At 44.6% G+C, this 10,632-nt stretch overlaps 1 pseudogene across 1 annotated transcript; it reads left to right on the top strand.

The window, feature by feature from the left end:
* Window positions 1-7,939: 7,939 nt before the first annotated feature.
* On the top strand, window positions 7,940-8,282 carry LOC116537848 (annotated as a pseudogene). The gene has a single exon (XR_004263386.1). The product of XR_004263386.1 is annotated as a mitochondrial import inner membrane translocase subunit Tim8 B pseudogene (transcript).
* The last annotated feature ends 2,350 nt before the right edge of the window (window positions 8,283-10,632 follow it).

Raw genomic sequence — 10,632 nt, 5'->3', positions numbered from 1 at the left:
GGGATATGTGTGTCTGTTTTTGGTCGCTGCACAACTCCTCAAACCCTGGAACAAAATTGTCCACTGCCACCTCTCTCATTTCCCATGCCACATTGACTTTCACGGTCAATGCTTTTTATCATGGTGACCAAAAACCCCTGGCGCTGCAAAGACATATGCCAATACAAGGGCTACAGTGTGTTCTAATGTCAAAATTGTGCTAACACTGTAGTTAGAGCGGTGTGTAACTGACATAGCTATGTTTCCCTCAAACATCTGAAACAGCCCACAGTGCCCCTGTGAATTTGCTGTACCCAAGCTTCCCTGGCATACAGTTTAAGAACCTCAGCTGTATAACATTTTATAACTTTTGAGTCTAGTTGAGGAGTTAGTCCATTGTGAAAAGGCATGACATATAGTTTCCCCCAATCATTTTGTCCCAAAATGTCCTACAGTCAAAGTACCCCATTTCCAGTGGACTGTGCAGAGGGGAACAAACAAACAAAGGAAAAACCCCAAACTACCCTTTCCCATTTCAGCCAGTCCACTGAAGACATTTTGTGGCAGATTCTTTTTTTTTTGAGGCGAAGTCTCACTGTTGCCCAGGCTGGAGTGCAATGGCACAATCTCAGCTCAATGCAACCTGTCTTCTGGCTTCAAGCAATTCTCTGCCTCACCCTCCCGAGTAGCTGGGTTTTAGGCACCTGTCACCACTCCCGGATAATTTTTGTAATTTTAGTAGAGACGGGGGTTCACCATCTTGGCCAGGCTGGATTTGAATTCCTGACCTCGTGATCCACCGGCCTCAACCACTCAAAGTGCTAGGATTACAGGCATCAGCCGCTGCACCCGGCCTTGTAGCAGATTCCTTAATCTATGCGAATTGTACTAGTGCCTTATCACCTGCAGTAGGGGATGGAGGTGTCCGCTTCCTTTTTCCCCTTTCCTGGCATCTCTGGTATTGGGGAGAAAAAAAAAGCATGAAAGGGAAATAATAAGTACTGGGGGACTCCAAAGGGGAGAGGATGGGAGGGATTTCGTGTTGAAAAATGACCTATTGTGTACAAGGTTCACTATTTTAGTGATGGGTGCACTAGAAGCTTAAGCTTCACCATTATATATTATATCCATGTAACAAACATGCACGTTTGTACCCTGAATCTTTACAAATAATAATAATAAGAGCATGGATGGGCAGGCGCGGTGGCTCACACCTGTAATCCCAGCATTTTGGGAGGCCGAGGTGGGCGGATCACCTGAGGTTGGGAGTTCAAGACCAGCCTGACCAACATGAAGAAACCCCGTCTCTACTAAAAATGCAAAATTTGCTGGATGTGGTGGTGCATGCCTGTAATTCCAGCTACTTGGGAGGCTGAGGCAGGAGAATCACTTGAACCCAGGATTCGGAGGTTGTGGTGAGCTGAAATTGCACCATTGCACTCCAGCCTGGGCAACAAGAGTGAAACTCCATCTTAAAAAAAAAAGAATAGCATGGGAGACAGAGGCCTTATGTGACTGCCTGTCAGGAGCGGATCCAGGACCCAGACTTGAAGCTCATAAATATGTATAAAATGTTGGGCCCAGGAGTGGTGACTCATGCCTGTAATCTCAGCACTTTGGGAGGCGAAGGGAAGCAAATCACCTGAGGCCAGGAGTTGGAGGCCAGCCTGGGCAATGTAGCAAGAGCCTATCTCTACAAAAACTGAAAAAAAATGAGCTGGACTTTATGGCACGCACCTGTAGTCCCAGCTACTGGGGAGGCTATGGCAAGAGGATCACTTCAACCTGGGAATTTGAGGTTACAATGAGCTATGATTACGGCACTGCACTCCACCCTGGCAAGAGAGTGAAGAAAACAGCTGAGCACAGCGGCTGTAATTACACCTGTAATTTCAGCACTTTGGGAGGCCAAGGCAGGAGAATCACTTGAGGCTGCGTTGAGCTATGATCGCATCACTGTACTCCAGCATGGGCAGCAGAGTAATACCTTGTCTCAAAAAAACCGCAAACAACTGGGTGCAGTGGCCTATAATCCCAGCCCCAGTTGTTTTTAAATAGTCACAGAAAAACACTTGGAGGACTCTTTCATATTTTTTCTGTGTTTTCCCATACATTTTCTATGTAAAAAATGTGTAACGCCTTTACGATCAGAAAAAGTTAATTGTTTGAAAATCTAATTTTTGGGCCAGGCACGGTGGCTCATGCCTGTAATCTTTTTTTTTTTTTTTTTAATTTTTCTTTCCCCTCCCCCATGCCTGTAATCTTAACACTTCGAGAGGCTGAAGCAGGCAGATTGCTTGAGCTCAGGAGTTCAAGACCAGCCTGGGCAACATGATGAAACCCCGTCTCTACTAAAAATACAAAATATTAGCCAGGCGTGGTGGTGTGTACCTGTAATCCTAGCTACTTAGGAGGCTGAGGCAAGAGAATAACTTGAACCCAGGAGACGGAAGTTGCAGTGAGCTGAGATCACGCCACTGCACTCCAGCCTGGGTGACAGAGCGAGACTCTGTCTCAAAAAAAAATAAATTTAATTTTTGGCTGGGCATGGTGGCTCACACCTGTAAATCCCAGTGCTTTGGGAGGCTGAGGTGGGTGGATCACCTGAGGTCAGGAATTTGAGACCAGCCTGACCAATACGGTGAAACCCTGTCTCTACTAAAAATACAAAAATTAGCCTAACATGCTGGCGCACCTGTATTCCCAGCTACTCAGGAGGCTGAGACAGGAAAATCACTTGAACCTGGGAGGTGAAGGTTGCAGTGAGCCAAGATTGTGCCACTTCACTCCAGCCTGGGTGACAGAACTAGACTCTCTCAAAGAAAAAAAAAAAACCTAATTTTTGGTCAGGCGCAGTGGCTCATGCCTGAAATCCCAGTATTTTGGGAGGCAGATGTAGGCAGATCATGAGTTTGAGATCAGCCTGATCAACATGGTGAAACCCCATCTCTACTAAAAATACAAAAATTAGCCGGTTGTGGTGGCACATGCCTGTAATCCCAGCTACTCAGGAGGCTGAGGCAGGATAATCCCTTGAACCCGGGAGGCGAAGGTTGTGGTAAGCAGATCCCGCCACTGCACTCCAGCCTGGGCGACAGAGTGAGACTCCATCTAAGAAAAAAAAAAATCTAATTTTTATACACATCCATTTGGGACTTTTCACATCGTGTGCACGTCCATAAATCCACACACTGTATTTTTGCACAAACTTGGGTTTCAGGGGCTCCAGGATTCTCTTATAGATGACTGTTCAACTTGTTTTTACATGAAAACACAAATGTTTTATTTTTCCCTGCATGAGAAGTAACAACCCACCATAAAGCAAGGGGCACCCCCTCACCCCCCTCACCCGCCCCCCCACCCACCAAGCCGTCCTTGCTCAGCGGGAGAGAGGAACCCTTTGCGGGGAGCAGGTGAGAGTGCTAAGATTTGGGTTCTGGTTTTGAGGAGTTATCTAAAGGTTAGTTTTAAAAGAAGAAGCAAAGGGGACTTTCTCATGGAGGAATGTAAGCATATGAGACAGAAGGTGATGAATCAGGAATCCTTGGACTGGTTCAACAAAAGTGTGGGTCCTGATCCAGGATGCTTGTCCCAAAAGGGGCCCCACATCCTTGATTAAGAAGGAAAGAGTGAGACCACTGTGAAGGGCGATAGTCAAGGATGTGGGGCAGAGGGAGTCTTTGAATCTGTGGCCCGCCAGGGGCTGGCTGTCCAGCTTTGATGTGAGCAAGAGCCCCTCTGAGGAGCCACCTGCTAGTTCCCTTCACAGAGGCTCAAAGACAGGAGCGCCTGATCTGCCGCCTGCCTGGGAGACAGATCTGTCGCAGGCCAACTAGGGCACCCAACCCAGGGCCAGACAAATCCCAGAAAGTCCCTGGCAAGCTAGGGGATGACCTCCTACCCCTTTGCTTGAGCACGCTGGAAGCCAGCAGCTGAGACTCCCTATTCCCTATTTCTGTTTACCTTCTCTGCAGCTGGGAACAAAGGAAAAAAATTTGGGAGTGACAGGCATGTGCTCACACACTCAAAGACACACTTGTTTATACCTGTTTGTTTACTATTTAAGCAGATTCTTGCTTAGCAATAACTGGGCTTATCTCCTTGTCTTTTTTCTTTATTTTTATTTATTTATTATTATTTTTTTAAAGATGGGGTTTCACCATGATGGCCAGGCTGGTCTTGAACTCCTGACCTCAGGTGATCCACCCACCTCGGCCTCCCAAAGTGCTAGGATTACAGGCGTGAGCCACCGCGCCCAGCCATCTCCTTGTCTTAAGGAAACTGTTAGGCCAGGCGTGATGGCTCACTCCTGTAATCCCAGCACGAGGTCAAGAGATCCAGACCATCCTGGCCAACACGGTGAAACCCCGCCTCTTAAAAAAAAAAAAAAAAGGGAAACTGTTAAGAGTGTTATTATAATGTAGTAGAACTTAAATGTCTCTTGAATGGTGAAGCACTAATGTGTTATACTACTCTAAATGTAGAAATGCACGTTTACAAGTAAGACTATCATCCTCTTTCCGCATTTCATCTTAACATTCAGTCTGCTGGCAACACTCAAGAACTTCATAAAAGATCACCATCTTGCACTTAAGTTCTACAGATAATGTTGAAATCCTGCACAAGATTTAGGAATCTCAGGCAATGACATGCCATAACATTGCTATTAGGAAATGTGTAATATACTCTTCTGTCATTATCAGTGGAAAGTCAAAAAAACAAACCCTAGTGTTAAAAGCATACTGTTAATTAAGGAATTTAAGAGCTGCAATCGACCTACGAAATCCTGGCACCTCACCATTTTTAATTTCTTATAATCATGATGTAAAATACAACACTTTCACTGTAGAAAATTTGGAAATATACAGAAGATATTTAAAAACAGGAAAAAAAAAATCACCCACAATTGTACCACCTAGAAGAGGCCACCATTTTTTTTTAACAATTTGCCATATGTAAAACGTTTGTTATACGTATTTTTTTCTTTTTCTTGCTACAAAAAAATTGTGATTGCCAGGTGCAGTGGTTCACGCCTGTAGCCTCAGCGCTCTGGGAGGCTGAGGCGGGCGGATCACCTGAAGTCGGAAGTTTGAGACCAACCTAACCAACATGGAGAAACCCTATCTCTACTAAAAATACAAAATTAGTTTGGGCATGGTGGCACATGCCTGTAATTCCAGCTACTTGGGAGGCTGAGGCAGGAGAATTGCTTGAACCCAGGAAGCAGAGGTTGCGGTGAGCCGAGATTGCACCACTGCCCTTTAGCATGGGCAATAAGAGCAAAACACCATCTCAAAAAAAAAAAAAAAAAAAAATTGAGATCATAGTTTGTATCTTTCACCTTTATTTAACATTATATAGTGATAATTTTGTTTTTTATTAAAAACTTTTTGAATATGGAATTTTTATTGATTACATAAAATATGGTAGTATGGCATAGAGTCATATTTGTAACCATCATCATATTATTGAACGTGTAATTGCTTTAAAAAATATTACTTTTAGATCTGCTAAATACTTTTGTACATAAATGTTTGTCCCACTTTTAAGTTGTTTCTGTAGAAATTGTTGCCAAATTGTGTTCCAGCCGGGTGCGGTGGTTCACACCTGTAATCCCAGTACTTTGGGTCGAGGTGGGTGGATTGCTTGAGGTCAGGAGTTCAAGATCAGCCTGATCAACATGGTGAAACCTATCTCTACTAAAAATACAAAAGCTTAGCTAGGCGTGGTGGCAGGTGCCTGTAATCCCAGCTGCTTGGGAGGTTGAGGCAGGAGAATTGCTTGAACCCAGAAGGCAGAGGTTTCAGTGAGCAGAGATCTCACCACTGTACTCCAGCCTGTGCAACAGAGGCAGACTCCATCTCAAAAAAACAAAACAAAACAAAAAAATATACAAAAAATTGTTTTCCAGAAAAGTTATAACAATTTTTATCAACAACATGAGAGTGTCTATTTCAGTGTACCTTTCTAGAATCAGAGTATTACCATTTTTAATAATGGTAATGGGTAATAGAAAATAATGTTATTTTAAGAAACAACTCTAAAGCTTTATTTTCTTTTTTTTTCTTTTTCTTTTTTTTTTTTTTTTTTTTTGAGACGGACTCTCACTCTGTCTCCAGGCTGGAGTGCAGTGGCGCGATCTCAGCTCACTGCAACCTCCGATTCCCTGGTTCAAGCAATTCTCCTGCCTCAGCCTCCCGAGTAGCTGGGATTACAGGCATGCGCCACCACCCCCAACTAATTTTTGTATTTTTAGTAGGGACGGAGTTTCGCTATGTTGGCCAGAATGGTCTTGTTGGCAGGTTTTGGGGTGCAGGGGAGCGCTCAGCTTTCTCCCCGGTGGGCTCCAGGCTGTTGGTCCCTCGCTCTCTCAAGAATGGGAGAGGGGACCACGGCTGAGTGCTCATAAATACCGGACCCAAAACCTGTTTGCAGAAAGTGATTTATTTAGGTAAAGAGAGAAACAGGAGAAAAAGAAAGAAACGGCCAGCTCTCACACTGAGGGAGGGTTTCCAGAAGGGGAAAACAGAAGGAAAGCTCCTCTCACACGGAGAGAATCCAGAAAGATGGAATCCAGGTGAGGAAAGCAGCTACCACACTGAGTGGAAGGGAACAGAGAGAGATGGAGTTCAGGAGGAGAAGACAGGCTGCCACGAGAGTGTGGAAGGGGACCCCAGAGGGGAAATCCGCCCGGATGAGAGAGACAAGGACTTTTTAAAAAATATATTTTATTTTTTTAAAAGATAAAGATAGGGTTTAACCATGTTGGTGAGGCTGGTCTTGAACTCCCAACCTCAGGTGATCCGCCCGCCTTGGCCTCCAAAGTGCTTGGATTACAGGCGTGAGCCACTACGCCCGGCTGAGACAAGGACTTTTAACCTGGGAAGAATTCCCACCTTCTCCAAGCCCCGCCCCCCGCCCCCACCAATGAAAAGTGTTTCTTTAAACTTCAGCTGGAGTGATTGACTTGTGATCTTTTCCTGTGGCTGCGAAAATTAAACAGAAACCGTTAAATCTCCAGGATGGAGAGGCATGGGAGGGGCCTGGCGCTGGGAAGTTCTTGCCTTCAAAACTACGTCCCCTGTGGACCCAGAAAGAGAACACATTCCCTCGGTCTCAATCTCCTGACCTCCTGTTCCACCTGCCTCAGTCTCCCGAGGTGCTGGGATTACAGGCGTGAGCCACAGTGCCTGGCCTTAAAGCTTCATTTTTAGGAGACTGAGATTTTAGAAGCTGCTCCTTTAATTCTTATGACTTAGAGTCAGATTAGACACAAAATAAATGTCATGAAAATGCTACTACTATTCTTTGAAGACTTTATAGTTTGTAGATGCTGAGAATGTGGTGAAATGGTAAACTCTGCATAGCCTTAACTTACAGAGTTCTAGAGTTTTAGGCTAAGGAGCTGGTCACCACTGAGCATCTAGCACAACTGACTGGGCTTCTCGGACTGTTTCTGGAAGCACTGACTGTGTCAATCAGGAGAGGGGAAAACGTATCTGCTTGTTCCTAAGCTCATTGGTCAAAGATTTGCCCCATGGACTTCTATTTCTCTGAACTTACTTTGGGTTTCTCAAGTGTGGGGGACCGGGGTCCTGTGAGGTGGGCTGCCATGGGGTGCTGGCAGGGTCCACAGACAGCTGGTCTCTGCTGGTAACAGCTGGACAGCAGGGTGGAGCAAGCGTCTAAGGGTGTCCAAAGGTTTGGAGTGGTACGTACAAGGTGTCTACACAAGTAACAAGGTAAGTAGAGTTAACTGGGCCTTCAATACAGAGGTTGACGGAAACACAACTGCAAATGAACCTGATTCAATTCATCACGCAGTAACTCCTCCAGAGGAATGCCAAATTCTGTGCTGTTTTGAACACCCTGCTGACACATTGCTCTAGTCCAATGGTTCCAGAACTTTTTGAGCTTAGGATCCCATTACACTCTTAAAAATTATTAAGGACCAGTCGGAAGGTGCCGAGCCTGAGGCGGACAATGGCAGAGCTGGGTGAAGCCGATGAAGCGGAATTGCAACCCTTGGTGGCTGCCGAACAGCAGAAGGCGCAGTTTACTGCACAGGTGCATCATTTCATGGAACTATGTTGGGGTAAGTGTGTAGAGAAGCCAGGGAATCACCTAGATTCTTGCACTGAAAACTCTCTCTCCAGCTGTGTAGACCGCTTCATTGACACCACTCTTGCCATCACCAGTCGGTTTGCCCAGACTGTACAGAAAGGAGGGCAGTAGGCCATCCCCCAGGAAAATGACAGAAGCAAAGGACTCGTTATTAAGCAGACTGAAGGGCCAGTAGGGGAAGGTTGTCAGCTCATTGTCAGATCAGCATCAGGCTGTTATCAAGTCTGTTGGTGCTAAAAAGTAAAAGATGAAATGTTCAAAGAGTGAAATTTATTTATTTGGAATTCAGAAATTCCAGGCTGTATCACATCAGTTGTTCAATAAATGTGAATTCTCCAACTAAAAAAAAAAGTTATATTATTAAAGACCTCAGACGAATTCATGTGTGTGAAGTGAGGGGACAGAAAGGAAGTGCATATATCATATTAAAAATCATATTAAAGATCATATTTATATCTATATATTAAAATTATCTATCATATTAAAAATTAAAATAGAGAAAAATTAAACAATATTTATAAATGGAAAAATGGCCATTATGTTTTTTTTTCTTTTTTTAATTTTTTTTGTTTGTTTTTTAAAGATGGGGTTTCACCATATTGGTCAGGCTGGTCTCGAACTCCTGACCTCAGGTGATCTGCCCACCTCAGCCTCCCAAAGTGCTGGGATTACAGGCGTGAGCCACTGCGCCCAGCGAAAAATGGCCATTATAAACCAACTACATGTTAACAGAAATAATATGTGTTATGCAAAATAACTGTATTTCCCAAAATAAAAGTTAGTGTCATCAGTAGCATTGGTTTACATTTTGCAAATTTCTTGAATATCTGGTTTAATAGCAATAATGGAATTTCTTTTTTTGAGATGTTGTTTTGCTCTGTCACCAAGGCTGGAGTGCAGTGGTGTGATCTGGGCTCACCGTGACCTCTGTCTCCTGGGTTCATGCGATTCTCTTGCCTCAGCCTCCCAAGTAGCTAGGATTTACAGATGTGCACCACCATGCTCAGTTAATTTGTTTGTATTTTTGTATATTTTTTTTATTTTAGTAGAGATGGGGTTTCACCGTGTTGGCCAGGCTGGTCTTGAACTCTTGATCTTGAGTGATCTGCCCACCTCAGCCTCCCAAAGTGCTGGGATTATATGCCTGAGCCATCGCATCCAGTCACAGATGATGGAATTCTTATTTCTGCTTGCACGTTTGACCTGTCACAGTATGTTTTGTTTGAGGTAGTTGGAGAAAGTCCAGCATCCCCCAGGTATGCAATTGAAAAAGGGGGACTTCGTGGTGCCCCTGAAGTCCACAGACCACACTTTGGGAACTGCTGCTCAAGCCTAAGTTGCAAGTTTTTCAATTATGTGAACAATGCTCTAACAGAAACCAAACAGACTAAATTGTTTAGAAAAGCGTTTCCTAGGAGTTGCTATAAACCAAATGACTCATTTAAACGTTTTTATTACTTTGACAAATACTTCAGCTCTGCAGCCTGTTTCTTTTTAAACCAAAGGCTCTTGCCTCATTATATAGCTGTAGTCTGCACAGCTCTGGCCACCAGGTGGCTCCCACCCCCAGCCTTTTCTAGAAGGAACCGCCTTTTCCGGATGGTTCATTCCTACATAGAGCCCTAGCTTCTCAGGGCGCTCGCTCCGGGAAACTTAGCTTTGTTCAACAGAAGAACAGAGTCAGTGGCAGGAGGCCCAGGCAGGCGAATCACCTGAGGTCAGGAGTTCGAGACCAGCTTGGTCAACGTGGCAAGACCCTGTCTCTACTAAAAATACAAAAATTAGCCGGGCATAATGGTGGGCACCTATAATCCCAGCTACTCGGGAGACTGAGGCAGGAGAATTGCTTGAACTTGGAAGGCAGAGGTTGCAGTGAGCTGAGATGGTGCCACTGCACTCCAGCCTGGGCAACAGAGCAAGACTCTATCTCAAAAAAAAAAAAAAGAAAGAAAAGAAAAAGAAAGAAAAGAGTCAGTAAAGAGAGGATTATTTCCAAGAAACAGGAAGTTAAGAAAGAACAGAACTATGTTTAACGTGGGAGGTTGTTTTAAAAAAAGAATATAGACTGGGAGCAGTGGCTCACGCCTGTAATCCCAACACTTTGGGAGGCCGAGGCAGGCGGATCACCTGAGGTCAGGAGTTTAAGACCAGCCTTACCAACACAGTGAAACCCCCATCTCTACTAAAAATACAAAATTAGCCAGGCATAGTGGTGCATGCCTGTAATCCCAGTTATTCAGGAGGCTGAGGCAGGAGAATCACTTGAACCTGGGAGGCAGAGGTTGCAGTGAGCTGCGATTGTGCCATTGCACTCCAGCCTGGGTGACAAGAGCGAAACTCTGCCTTAAAAAAAAAATCAGAAATCTGAAAGAGCTGGTCAGAATACTGGAAGAAATACTATTTGGCACCTTCATTCTCTTACCAGTTAAGGTAGCTTTTTCCTTCTCTTATTGTTTTTAACTGATGTGTGGCCAGGCATGGTGGCTCACACCTGTAATCCCAGTACTTTGGGAGGCCAAGGCGGGTGGA

This window comes from Sapajus apella, unplaced genomic scaffold, assembly GCF_009761245.1.
Source record: "Sapajus apella isolate SASKATOON/1434 unplaced genomic scaffold, GSC_monkey_1.0 scaffold114, whole genome shotgun sequence".
Lineage (NCBI taxonomy): Eukaryota > Metazoa > Chordata > Mammalia > Primates > Cebidae > Sapajus > Sapajus apella.
This window is presented reverse-complemented; position numbering and strand designations above follow the sequence as displayed.